General features: G+C 37.3%; 1 pseudogene; it reads left to right on the forward strand.

The window, feature by feature from the left end:
• Positions 1 to 8,929: 8,929 nt before the first annotated feature.
• Positions 8,930 to 12,103, forward strand: LOC144703229 (adenylate isopentenyltransferase pseudogene; annotated as a pseudogene).
• Positions 12,104 to 12,458: the final 355 nt, after the last annotated feature.

A 12,458-nucleotide genomic window follows, 5' to 3' on the forward strand; every position in this document is an offset into this window, starting at 1 on the left:
GTCTTACCCCATTCTCTCTCTCCATTTTGGATCCCTACGGAAGAGATAGGTCACACTATTCTCAATAACTTTTACAGCTTCAATTGATGTTCACCTGAAAATTGAAGAAAACAAGTGAAGACAGAAAGTGTTCATTGCAAAGAAGGCTAATCAGTCATTTCATTGTGCAGGGCTGTCAAGAAAAAGAACAAACAAGGTGTTCCCCCCTTCCTTGTATGTCCATTTTGTCTTTGTCTTGTGTGTATCATCTTCAGGAAATAAGAAGAGGGTTCTAGCCATGAGAATGAAATAAGGTGGGGAGGAAAAATACCCAAGAGCGGAGGAGCCATGAATTGAGGGATGCACAAACAAGGTGCATGGTTCCAAACTACTAATTTAAATCTGTAGATCTAATATCAGTTGCAAAATTTTCTTCTAATAAAATTTTAGGAATAAAGAGACGAAACTCCCATCGAAAGAAAGTCTGAATTAAGGGTAGAAATAGAAGAAAAAATTGTGGATTTAAGGTTCCTTGATCTTTGGGCCATCAAGTAGAGCTTATTACACCATCAAGTATTGGGAAATTTTAGCAAGACCAATTTGAGAGGATTAGTAGAGGATATTTTGTAAATGTGATATTGTAGGACTTGTAATTTATTGATATCCAGATTAGTGAGTCAAAGTCAAAAATCAACATTTGACTTTGTGATAAAAACCATGGTGCCCTAACCTGTATTAAAACCATGGTATCATTATTCCAATTTCACTTCACTTGGTAAGAAAATAAGTAGCAAAGAACTAAGTTAGAAAACTAAAAAAAAAAATTCAATACCTAATTCAACCCCTCTTAGGTATCAACCTAACCACATAAACCAACATAATTAACATTTTAAATTTATTGATTAACATAAAATCTTCCTAACCTCTGACCTTTTAATATTCTAAGAATCCTAGAAAAATACTTGCTAATAATTTTCTTCACTGTAATTGGTAAGGACATCTGAAATATGATGTGAATTTATTTTCTAGTTGGAGAATGAAGATTGTGATGAACTTCTTGACGTTTAACTAGGATTCACCTTTATTTTAATTGGAAATTAATTTGATAGGAAATGAATTCCATTACTGACATGAATGACTTATTTTTTCATATCGATATCAAAATATTAAAGATTTTGACTAACCTGGTGTGAAATTTTGATCCATGGTTGACCAAGGATCTAAACAAATACTTGATAAATTGAAAGGGATAATTTTTATGAAAATTTTGGATGATAAATTAAAATATCTCTTATTTATTGATTCATTGGATATTCAGGGGACCCTTTTCATGAATTAATTTAGGGTAAAAATGTATGACTTAGATGCATAAAATATGAATTATTTGCATTTAAATTAAATGTATGGTAGATTTAATGGACTTAGAAAATCTTTTAATTTTGAGGTAAATTCCATTGCTTCAGGTTGATATACCATACATTTAAATTAAATGTATGGCAGATTTAATGGACTTAGAAAATATTTTAATTTTGAGGTAAATTTAATTGCTTCAGGTTGATATAGAAACAATACCTTTAGTTTTTAAGTAATAAAATTTAAACTACTGAAGTTATTTTGATAAATGAGAATGAAATATTTTCAGCCCGATATTGAGAAATATTTTCTAGAGTGAAGTTGGACTGAGAAAAAGTGAATAATACTGTATCTTTATTTTGCTCTACTAAACATTTTTCAGCGATTGTTTCCTTAAGAAAATATAGAAGAAAATGTAATAATGATGATCACCTATTATAGGAAAACCTAATAAAGGCAAAAGAGTCTGAATAAGTGTAGTGATAAACCATAAAGCAGGGGTAATATGTCACTATTCAGAAATGTTTATAATTTTCCTTACAAGCATAGATGAAGTGTTGAATCGACATACAATGAGTATTGATAAAAATGAAACTTCAATTTATTTATATATTTATGAAGAAACCAAGTGAAACAATTTAAGATGTTTATCCTACTTAAATGAATTGAGCCAAAATTTATTGAATAATTTATGGTGGGAAATACTAATTCTTTCAAATTAAAAACCCTTATCAAGTGCATTGGTAGTGCCAAGTAATCATGGGAAGCATGCATGGGGTACAAATATTTATCTCTCGATCCGCCAATTTTCTACCATTTTATCTCTCTAGAACCAAAATTTTCACACTCTAAACCTTAAATAATATATATTGTTTCTTCACCAAAAAATTATAAATTGTTGTTCATTTATCCTTCCAAATTTTACTCTATTTTTAAGGTACCCATCCTTTTCCATTATCCCAACTTGGCAAAATTTGGCAAAGTCCAATTGCTCTGGGTGTTCCCTTAACCAGAGGATCCCTTTGACCCATTCCTAAGTCCCAAATAGTTTCTACTTGATTTTTAGAATTAAAAATAAAATAAAAATTTATTAAATATATATAAAAATCATATTTATTATTTTTAGTTGTTTTATCCTTCAAATAAATTATAAAAAACATGTCAAAATATTATTTATCATGTAAAGTCTTATTTCCATTGAATTGAATTCTAGGAAAAATGCAAAATTAAAATGTATATTTCTCGTTTATAAATTTAATAAATCTAAGATAAATTATATAAAACATTAGAACCATTTCTTACCTTCCTGGTTAAACTAAATTCCATAAATCACAAAAATGATAAAAATATGTTTTAACTTGCATTATTTGTATAGTATTGAGCGGAAAAAGTTTTATAAAATACTGTTTCTTAGGTCAAATAGTTCTGCATTATTTGGACTTATGAGTGTGCAAAAGGTGAAAACCTTTGCTATCCTCAGGAAGATAACCTAGCGAAAACGTTTTGCGAAATGAGTCAAAAAAGAGAGAAGATCACAATAATATCATCAATACATGCCAAAAAATCCAAGTGTTGATTTTTTTTCATGACTCTTTATCAGGTTAATGCTCCTTCAATCCTTCACTTTTGAAAGTCAAGAATGACTTAAACAAAATTTTAAATGAGAAATACACTTGGCTAAACATAATAAAGAAAAAATCCAAGGGATTCCTTTTAAAATATCTGGGGGTGTATTTATATATCTGGACGGTCAGATATCATAGTCTCAAGTTGGAGAATTTGGTTTTTAAAATATTTCTCTCTGCTCAATCCATATAGAACATCCCCAGCATGGTGGCAAAATTTTAGATTTATCAAAGATTCCACATTGAAATATTTATTTAATATGACCTTCAATATATATTAACATGTAATTTTGAGTTCACAAAAAAACCAATGATTGGCACTCAACTTTGTGTTGAATCAAATGTGAACATCTTCCTTTACATTGTCAAAAATTACCAATGACTGGCATGAAAATCCATGTTTAATTGATGTACTTAATCAGATTTTAACATTAGATGACATGCACTTATGAACATATTAATAAAAAAAATTCTAAAACATATTATAACACTTTTAAAATTAACATATTATTTGTGATAATCAAGGATGGTCCATATCAAGTCTTAGAAAGGAGCCAGATTTTTATAATTCTATTATTATGTGAGTTTTTGAATTGTAGTTTATTTGAATCGAAGGGGATGTGGACTTGGTCACTGAGACTCTTGATAAGGTAGAGTGTTTGAGTAAGGTTTTAGACAATAATAATTCTATAGACATGCTTAAGGGCATAAAACAAAATTTAGACACATGTGGTGTCATATTTCTCTTTTCTTAGCTAACTTCTCAAGATATTATTATCCATGTATAATTTGTGGTTAGTTTAATTTAATAACATGTCTATTCCATGATATTTCAGATACCAATTTCCCCAATATTAGGGTCTTATTTTGGCAGTAGAACATCTAAACAAATACTATAACCCAACTAACATGATGAGAAATTTGGATCTCCCTCAGTCTAAGCATAGTCATGTTTATATTCAAGATATAAAAGAGATAATGGTAAAGTAATTTTTTTTAGAAGTAAAAATTTACATACACACTTATATAATAAAATTCATCAAGATGATTAAAATGTGATAGTTTTTCTAAAAAACCACATTTATAAAAATTACATAAACTATCACTGTGGAAATTTTAAATTATTTCATGTAAAAATATGAATTAAATGCAAATGATAAAATTTTATAAATTAGGAAACATTTACTGGTTTTATTACCAATCAAGTTTAGTTTGGATATCTGGATTAATAGAAGAATTCCAAATGGTATCAATTTATTTATTCAAACATACAAAACATAGAACTTTAATTATATAATTTGATCAAAATATAAAATATTATCTATTATGCTTATAATTTTATTATTAAAATTTAAATTTTTTACTTTAATACATTTCCTAATTGGTAAATAATATTTAAAATGAATAAAAAAAATATACTTTACATTATTTTTAGTAGATAAGAAATTCTATTATGAGAATTATTACATATGGTGTTAGAACATATAATCCCTTTTTATAACTCTTTTATGTATCAACTAGTGGTCACGTGAGGTGAGCATCATATGCTTCAACTTCAGCCAAAACACTGATCATGATATGATGTGTATTAGTTCATTGGAAATTAAAATAATTAATTAAGATCTAATTTAATTCATAAATTCATCGAGTACATCCAGACTGAAATGAATCATTGATCTTAGATGAATGTCAAAGAGAACAAAAAAAATTAGCAGCTTCTTAAAGGACCACCAAAATTATATCCATTTTGGTTGTGAATTCTTCATTATATATATGGCATGAATACACAAAAAAATGAAAACGTGATAAAATTTTCTTTGTTTTATATCCTATCTGGGTCTTGGCATTGATCAGAGCTCAAAAAGTTAATCTGTGCTGTGGATCCCTAAAAAATATGTTGTTAGTGCATGAGAATTTCATACAGGAGTAACTAATAATTTAGTTATCATAAATTACCATCAGAGTAAAACATTTAATACTATTAACAAAAAATAACTATAACTCATGACAATTGCTGAATCATTATGGAACACTTCAGTCTTTTGTAAGGTACAGAATTATGCATATATTGATAAATTTTAATCAAGTAAATTCGAAAATATTCAAGTATTTTCAAATTTTCATCAATGTAAAATTTTATCCAAATTTCAAATTTTATAAATATTATTTCAGAAGATTAACCCAACTAAGTGCAATATTTATAAGTGATATGCTTAAAATGCCAGTATATGTGTAGGTGAAAACATAATAATTTAGGAATCTTGATATGTTTACCATTGGCATGAAAACTCTATGGATTAGAATGTGGAAAACAAACAAGGGACATAAAACAGGTAGGGTCAATACCAATTTCAAGTACAAACATTTAAATTAAGATCTTAATGTAATAAAAGAACGTGTTAGTATTTGGATATTACATTATCAAACTTATCACCAAAAGCACCAAAATTACTATAACTTTTTTAAAAAGTGAGTATTATTAGGACTCCAAAACAGTAGGATCTGATATATCTTGGTGAACTCTAAAGAGCTGACAAAAAATATGTTCACATTTTTTTCTCATTATCTTTAAAGCATAAATTATGTGATTATAATAAGATTACTTCTGCTGAGAGATTTACATTCACTCCTTGGAAATTTTTTTATAGGTATTTAAGAATGTGCATCTTTCTGTATTTTCCTTATTGGAATCATTTTTACAATTTATGACATAGGCTTTTGGATGGAAAAATTGGAAAACAACTTATCTAAATTTGATATTTTTTAAAAAAAGTAACTTTGCATCAGCCTACATAGTTTCAGTTCTAAAACTTAGATAGCTTAGATAAATCATAATCTTTTATAAAAATATAATCATGAGACATTAAAATATAAATCTTAAGCATGTTAAAACATTTATAGTGACGTTTAGAAATAAGTCATGACCCTCCAGAATCAATTATTCGTTGTCAATAAATCAATTTTTTCATTTATTAATTTGAGATTATAATGAAATGTCAATATAAAGTTTATTGGATAATTATAGGGCTTACTTCGTGCATTTAATAAAACTACTAATTGCATTAAATCATCTAAATATGTAAAGATGACTCAAATTTTCCTGAAGACTCATTCATGTTTTGAGTGAACACTTCAGTGGAAACGAGAACTATGCTGAACTTTTAAATTCTAGTTTCTGTTGGAAAAAAAATTAAACACAATTGGATTGATAGCTAACATGTGTGCATGATCAGGACTTGTACATAGAGGTCAGAACACCAAACATTTGCACCCAACATTCTAGAAGGAACAAAATTTTTATGAGGACTACATTTTTGCCTCGCTAAAGAAAAAATAACATGAGATCCAAAACTCTGACGAATCTAGGCTCTATAAAATTAAAGTCAACGTCATGATTCTGAGTTGACTTTTTATGAGGACATAAACTAAGCTCTAGCAGAGGAATGAACTATTCCTGTATCTCTTTCAAGACATCCATTTAAAGTTATGGTTTGATAATAACAATGAAATTCATCCCACATGGAATTTTTATTTGCCAAAGTCAATGTTCAATTAGATTGTGAATTCTTCACTACATACGTGCTGTGAATACACACAAAAATGAAAACTTAATAAAAACTTTCCACATTTTCATACCCTATCTGGGTCCTGACATACATCAAAGCTCAAAAGGTTTCAGCTACATTTTTGCCCCCCTAGAGAAAAAAGAACATGAAGTCAAAAAATCTGTCCAATCTAGGCTCTACAAAATTAAATTCAACGTCATGATTCTGAGTTGAGTTTTAGGAGGACATGAACTAAGCATTGATGGCAGCAGTAGCAGAGGAATGATGACTTCTCTCTTTCTGTATCTTTCATGACATCTACTTAAAGTTGTAGTTTGATAATAACAAGGCAACTCAACCCTGGTTGACCATTTATTTGCCAAAGTCAATTTTTGGACGGCTGAGGTGTGATTTGAGATGTGATCTGATCCCCTTATGATCTTAGATTCCTTGCTGCCAAATAATTCATGACAAGGACTGGTATCGCATAATCACATAATATATTGTTTCGAATGTTTATCCGGTTGAGAAAGTTAGGAAAATGTGCAACTATACTTGTAAAATAATTCGTTTAGGATGCAGGTTCAGTTAACAATTCAGACTAGCCGTGTGGTCGTAGAAGTCCTCAATCCCATGACGTTCTTCTCAGAGAGAGAGAGGAGAGGAGACAGATAAATAGAAAAATAGAGATAGAGAGAGCACGAAAGAGAGACGGAGACAGAGAGAGCAAGAGAGAGATTGAGCGAGATGGAGATAGAGAGAGCAAGAGAGAGACAGATAGGGAGAGGAAGAGAGAGAACAGCCGTCAGAGAGAGAGTGTGAGCCAGCCTGCGGGCAGAAAAACAGCGGGAAAAATATCCTTCTTTTAAAGAGATAGAGCGAGATAGAGATAGAGAGAACAAGAAAGAGATAAAGAGAGAGCAAGAGAGAGACAATAGAGAGAGGAAGAGAGAGATAGAGCGAGATACAGATAGAGAGAGCAAGAGAGAGATAGACCGAGATAGAGCAAGAGAGAGAGATAAAGAGAGAGCAAGAGAGAAATGGAGAGAGAGAGAGAGAGATAAAGAGAGAGCAAGAGAGAGATAGAGCGAGAGAGATAAAGAGAGAACAAGAGAGAAATATAGCGAGAGAGAGAAAGAGAGAAAGAGATAGAGAGATGGAAAGAGAGGGACATTGAGGGGTGGTAGAGGGATGGAAAGAGAGGGAAATTAATGAATGGTAGAGAGATGGAAAGAGAGGGAAATCGATGTATGGGAAAGAGATGGAAATAGAGAAAAAATGAGGGATGAGAGAGAGAAAGATAAAAAGAGAGATAATCGAGCTATGAGAGAGAGATGAAAAGAGAGAGAATCGAGGGATGAGAGAGAGATGAAAAGAGCGATAATCGCGCAATGAGAGAGAGATGAAAAGAGAGAGAATCGAGGAATGAGAGAGAGATGAAAAGAGAGAGAATCGAGGAATGAGAGAGAGATGAAAAGAGAGAGAAATCGAGCAATAAGAGATATATATATAGATAGAGAGAGATAGAGAACGAAACTGATTAATGGGAGAGAGAAATCGAGCAATAAGATATATATGTAGATAGAGAGAGATAGAGAACGAAACTGATTAATGGGAGAGAGAAATCGAGCAATAAGATATATATATATAGATAGAGAGAGATAGAGAGCGAAACTGATCAATGGGAGAGAGAGAAGGAGAGAGATAAATATAGAGCGACAGAGGGAGAAAATGAGCAATGAGAGAGAGGAGAGGGACAGGGAGAGATATAAAGAGATAGAGAGAGACATTGAGAAATGAGATATATATAAGTAGAGATACACCGAGAGAGAAATTGAGCAATGAGATATATATCTATAGAGAGAGAGAGATTGAGCACTGAGAGAGATAAATTAATATGGAGATAAAGAGAGAAAATAGAGCAATGAAAGAGATAATATAGAGAGATAGAGAGTGAGAAGTTGAGCATCGAGAGAGAGACAGAGGAGAGAGAGAGATGGAGAGATAGAAAGATAGAGAAAGAGAAAGAGAGAGAGAGAGGTAGAGATATAGAGAGCTCGATAGAGAAAGAGAGATGTAGATAGAGAGCTAGAGAGAAGGGAAGAGATATAGAGAGCGAGAGAGAGAGACGAGAGAGATAAAGAGAGCTAGCGAGAAAGAGGAGAGATATATAGAGAGCTAGGAGAAGGGAAGAGATATAGAGAGCTAGAGAGAGAGGAGAGATATAGAGAGCTAGATAGAGAAAGAGAGTATAGAGCACTAGAGATGTAGAGAGAGGTAGGGAGATACAGAGCGCTAGAGAGAGAGGAATTGAGCAGACAGAGAACGAGAGATACAAAGATAGAGAGAGAAATTTGAGCGACCAGAGAGATAGATAGAGAGAGATAGACAGATAGATAGATAGATAGATAGACAGATAGATAGATAGAGAGAGAGAGAGAGAGAGAGAGAGAGAGAGAGAGAGAGAGAGTCTTCTCACCTTAAAAGGGAGAACGAAGGACCATCTCCAATTCCTCTTGACACATCTACTTCCACGTCGGCAGCTCCGCCGTCTCCGATTCCTCCGCCGCCGCGTCCGCTCAGAGAACGACCGCCCCCCACCTTTCAACCCCCAAAGACTCGAAATTGCGCTTATACCCCCGCCAAGTTTCATAAATCCCCCCTGCTCTCTCCCCCCCTCGTCGCGCTAAACTCCCTCCCCGCCCCCCGGACTTTCTGTAATTGCTCTCCTGCCCTCCTGGCGGTGCTCTATGAGACGCGCTTTCTGTACGGCGGCGCGCGGCGGCGGCGCCGCCGAATCTAGAGAGAAGGTGGTGGTGATAATGGGGGCGACGGGGACGGGGAAGACGAAGCTATCTCTAGATTTGGCCACGCGGTCAGCGCCGCCAGGCGAGGTGGTCAACGCCGACAAGATCCAAGTCTACGCCGGCTTAGATTTGACCACGAACAAAGTCAGCGCCGCCGAGCGCGCCACCGTACGGCACCACCTCCTCGGAGAAATCGACCCGGCGGCGGGAGAAATGACGGCGGCCGCCTTTCGCGCCGCCGGCGCCGCCGCTATCGCCGACATCACCGCCCGCCGCCGCCTCCCCATCGTCGCCGGCGGGTCCAACTCCTTCATCCGCGCGCTGCTGGCGGAGCGCCACGTGGAGGGTGACGCGCCGCCGTTCAGGTACCGCACGTGCCTGCTGTGGGTCGACGTGGCGGCGGCGGCGCTGGCGGCGCATCTGGACAGGCGCGTGGAGGAGATGCTGGCGGCGGGGATGGCGGCGGAGCTGGCGGCGCAGTACAATCCGGGGCGGCGGCAGCGGGGGGGGTACGTGGCGGTCTGGCGTGCGATCGGGGTGCCGGAGTTTGACCGGTACTTTGAGGGCGGCGGCGGGGCGGCGGCGTACGCGGCGGCGGTGGCGGCGGTCAAGGGGAGGACGCGGCGGCTGGCGGCGGCGCAGGTAGGAAAGATACGGCGGTTGGCGGCGGCGGGGTGGCGGTTGCGGCGGTTGGATGCGACGGCGGCGGTGGCGGCGGCGGCGGCGGGGAGGAGAGAGGAGGAGGTGGCGGCGGCGTGGGAGAGAGACGTGGTGGGCCCCAGCTTGGCGGCGGTGGAAGAGCTCCTTGGCGGGGTGGAGGACGACACCTTGGCGGCGGAGGACGGGATCCACTTGCCGTGGCTGTCTGAGCTGCACGGATAGGCTCTCTCTCTCTCTCTCTCTTTTTCTCTCTTTCTCCTTTCTCCTTTCTCTCTCTCTCTCTCTCTCTCTCTCTCTCTCTCTCTCTCTCTCTCCATCCTCCCTATCTCTCTCTTTCTCCTCTCTCTTTCTCTCTCTCTCTTTCTCCTTTCCATCTCTCTCTCTCTCTCTTTCTCTCTCTCTCTTTCTCCTTTCTATCTCTCTCTCTCTCTCTCTCTCTTTCTCTCTCTCTCTCTCTCTTTCTCCTTTCTATCTCTCTCTCTTTCTCTGTGTATATCTCTCTCTCTAGGTGTGTGGAGGTGAGATTAAGGGGGAGAGATCGGCTGGTTCTGGGATATGTCATCTCTCTCTCTCCTTTTGTTCCCTGATATGGGGGGGATAGGGAGAGAGAGATGAGATGAAGAAAGATAATTGAGATCTGTTATCTCTCTCTCCTAGTCTTCGTGGATCTTGGGGGAGAGTGGGAGAGAGTAGAGAGAGATGAGATGAAGAAATATTGTTGAGACATGTTATCTCTCTCTCCTCGTTTTTATGGCTCTTTGGGGCTGGGGGAGAGTGGGAGAGTAGAGAGAGATGAGATGAAGATAGATAATTGAGATATTTTATCTCGCTCTCCTCTTCTCCATGGCCCTTGGAGGTTGGGAGAGAGTTGAGAGAGATGAAATGATGAAATATAAGTGAGTTATGTCATCTCTCTCTCCTCGTTTCCATGGCCCTCGAGGGTTGCAGGAGAGAGAAGAGAGAGGTGAGAGAAAGAAGGTTGGGGGAGAGAGGTCAGAGAAAGAAGATAATTGAGATTTGTTATCTCTCTCTCCTCGTCCTCATGGATCTTGGAGGTTGGGGGAGAGTGGGAGAGTAGAGAGAGATGAGATGATGAAAGATTGTTGACAAATGCTATCTCTCTCTCCTCTTATTTATGGCCATTTGGGGCTGGGGGAGAGTGGCAGAGAGTAGAGAGAGATGAGATGAAGAAAGATAATTGAGATCTGTTATATCTCTCTCCTCGTCTCCATGGCCCTTGGAAGTTGGGAGAGAGTTGAGAGAGATGAAATGATGAAAGATAAGTGAGTCATGTCATCTCTCTCTCCTCGTTTCCTTGGCCCTCGGGGGTTGCGGGAGAGAGAAGAGAGAGGTGAGAGAGCGAAGGAATTTCGAGGTCTGTGATGTCTCTCTCCTCGTCCTCACGGTAATTGGGGTTGGGGAGAGAGACGTGAGACATAGATGAGAGTTCGACGTATGTTATATCTCTCTCCTCTCTCTTTTGGGGGGGATTAGGAGAGGAAGACAAATTTTCGGTTTTTGGATTCTGTCTCTCCTTGTCCCCATTTTGGGGGAATGGGGGAAGAGAGAAGATAAAGAGAGGTCAGAAGATTGAATTTCTACGGCTGTCATCTCTCTCTCCTCTCTCTCGCTTTCCGGGGATCGTGACTTGTGAGAGAGAGAGAGAGACAGACAGAGAAACGTCCAAAAGAGACATCAGCGTCAGTTCCATCGTCTTTCATCTCTCTCTCCTCATCCCTTGACAGGGACTGAGAGAAAGAAAGCATAAACGGAAAAAGATCTCTCCTAGGTATTTCCTGTATAGCTACTTGTTCCCGTTTAGGGGGATTTAGAGGATGTGAGAGAGATATGGAAGAGAGAGAGATGAGATAAAGAACGAATTCCGAGAAGGGTCATCTCTCTCTCCTCCTCTCCCAATCCCAGAAACCGAGAGGTAATTGAAAGGATCTTTCTCTCATACTTCTCCAAGCTTTTTTTCATGTCAGTCTGCTTATCTCCCTTTTTTGGGAATTGAGAGAGAAAGTGAATGATACGATGCGGAAGATTTGAAAAAGCCTCTCTCTCTCTCTCTATCTATATATCCATCTACACAAATATCTGCAAAGATGACGGGAGGTGGAATTCACGTTTTTCATGTCCATCTCATCGTCCCTCTTTCTCTCTCCACATCACCATTCTAATCTCGCTTATCTCTCTCTCTATCTTCATTACATGTTTCTCTCCCATAATTTCAACTTTCCAGGGACTGAAAGAATGAACAATAAGATTTAGTAAACTTTCAACGTCCACCGTCTCTCTCCATCGAGGTTTCGCATCTCTCTCTCTTGCTTGGGAGTTTGCCAATCAAAGACATGAGAACTGGATTACATATTCGCTACATCTATATATCTCTCTTTCTCTTGTTCTCTAAATATGTTTTGAGACTGTTGAGAGAGAAATTTCTCTAAGATCCCAAAATCTCTTATCTCTCTCTCTCTCTCTCTCTCTCT

Source organism: Wolffia australiana, chromosome 5, assembly GCF_029677425.1.
Source record: "Wolffia australiana isolate 7733 chromosome 5, ASM2967742v1".
Lineage (NCBI taxonomy): Eukaryota > Viridiplantae > Streptophyta > Magnoliopsida > Alismatales > Araceae > Wolffia > Wolffia australiana.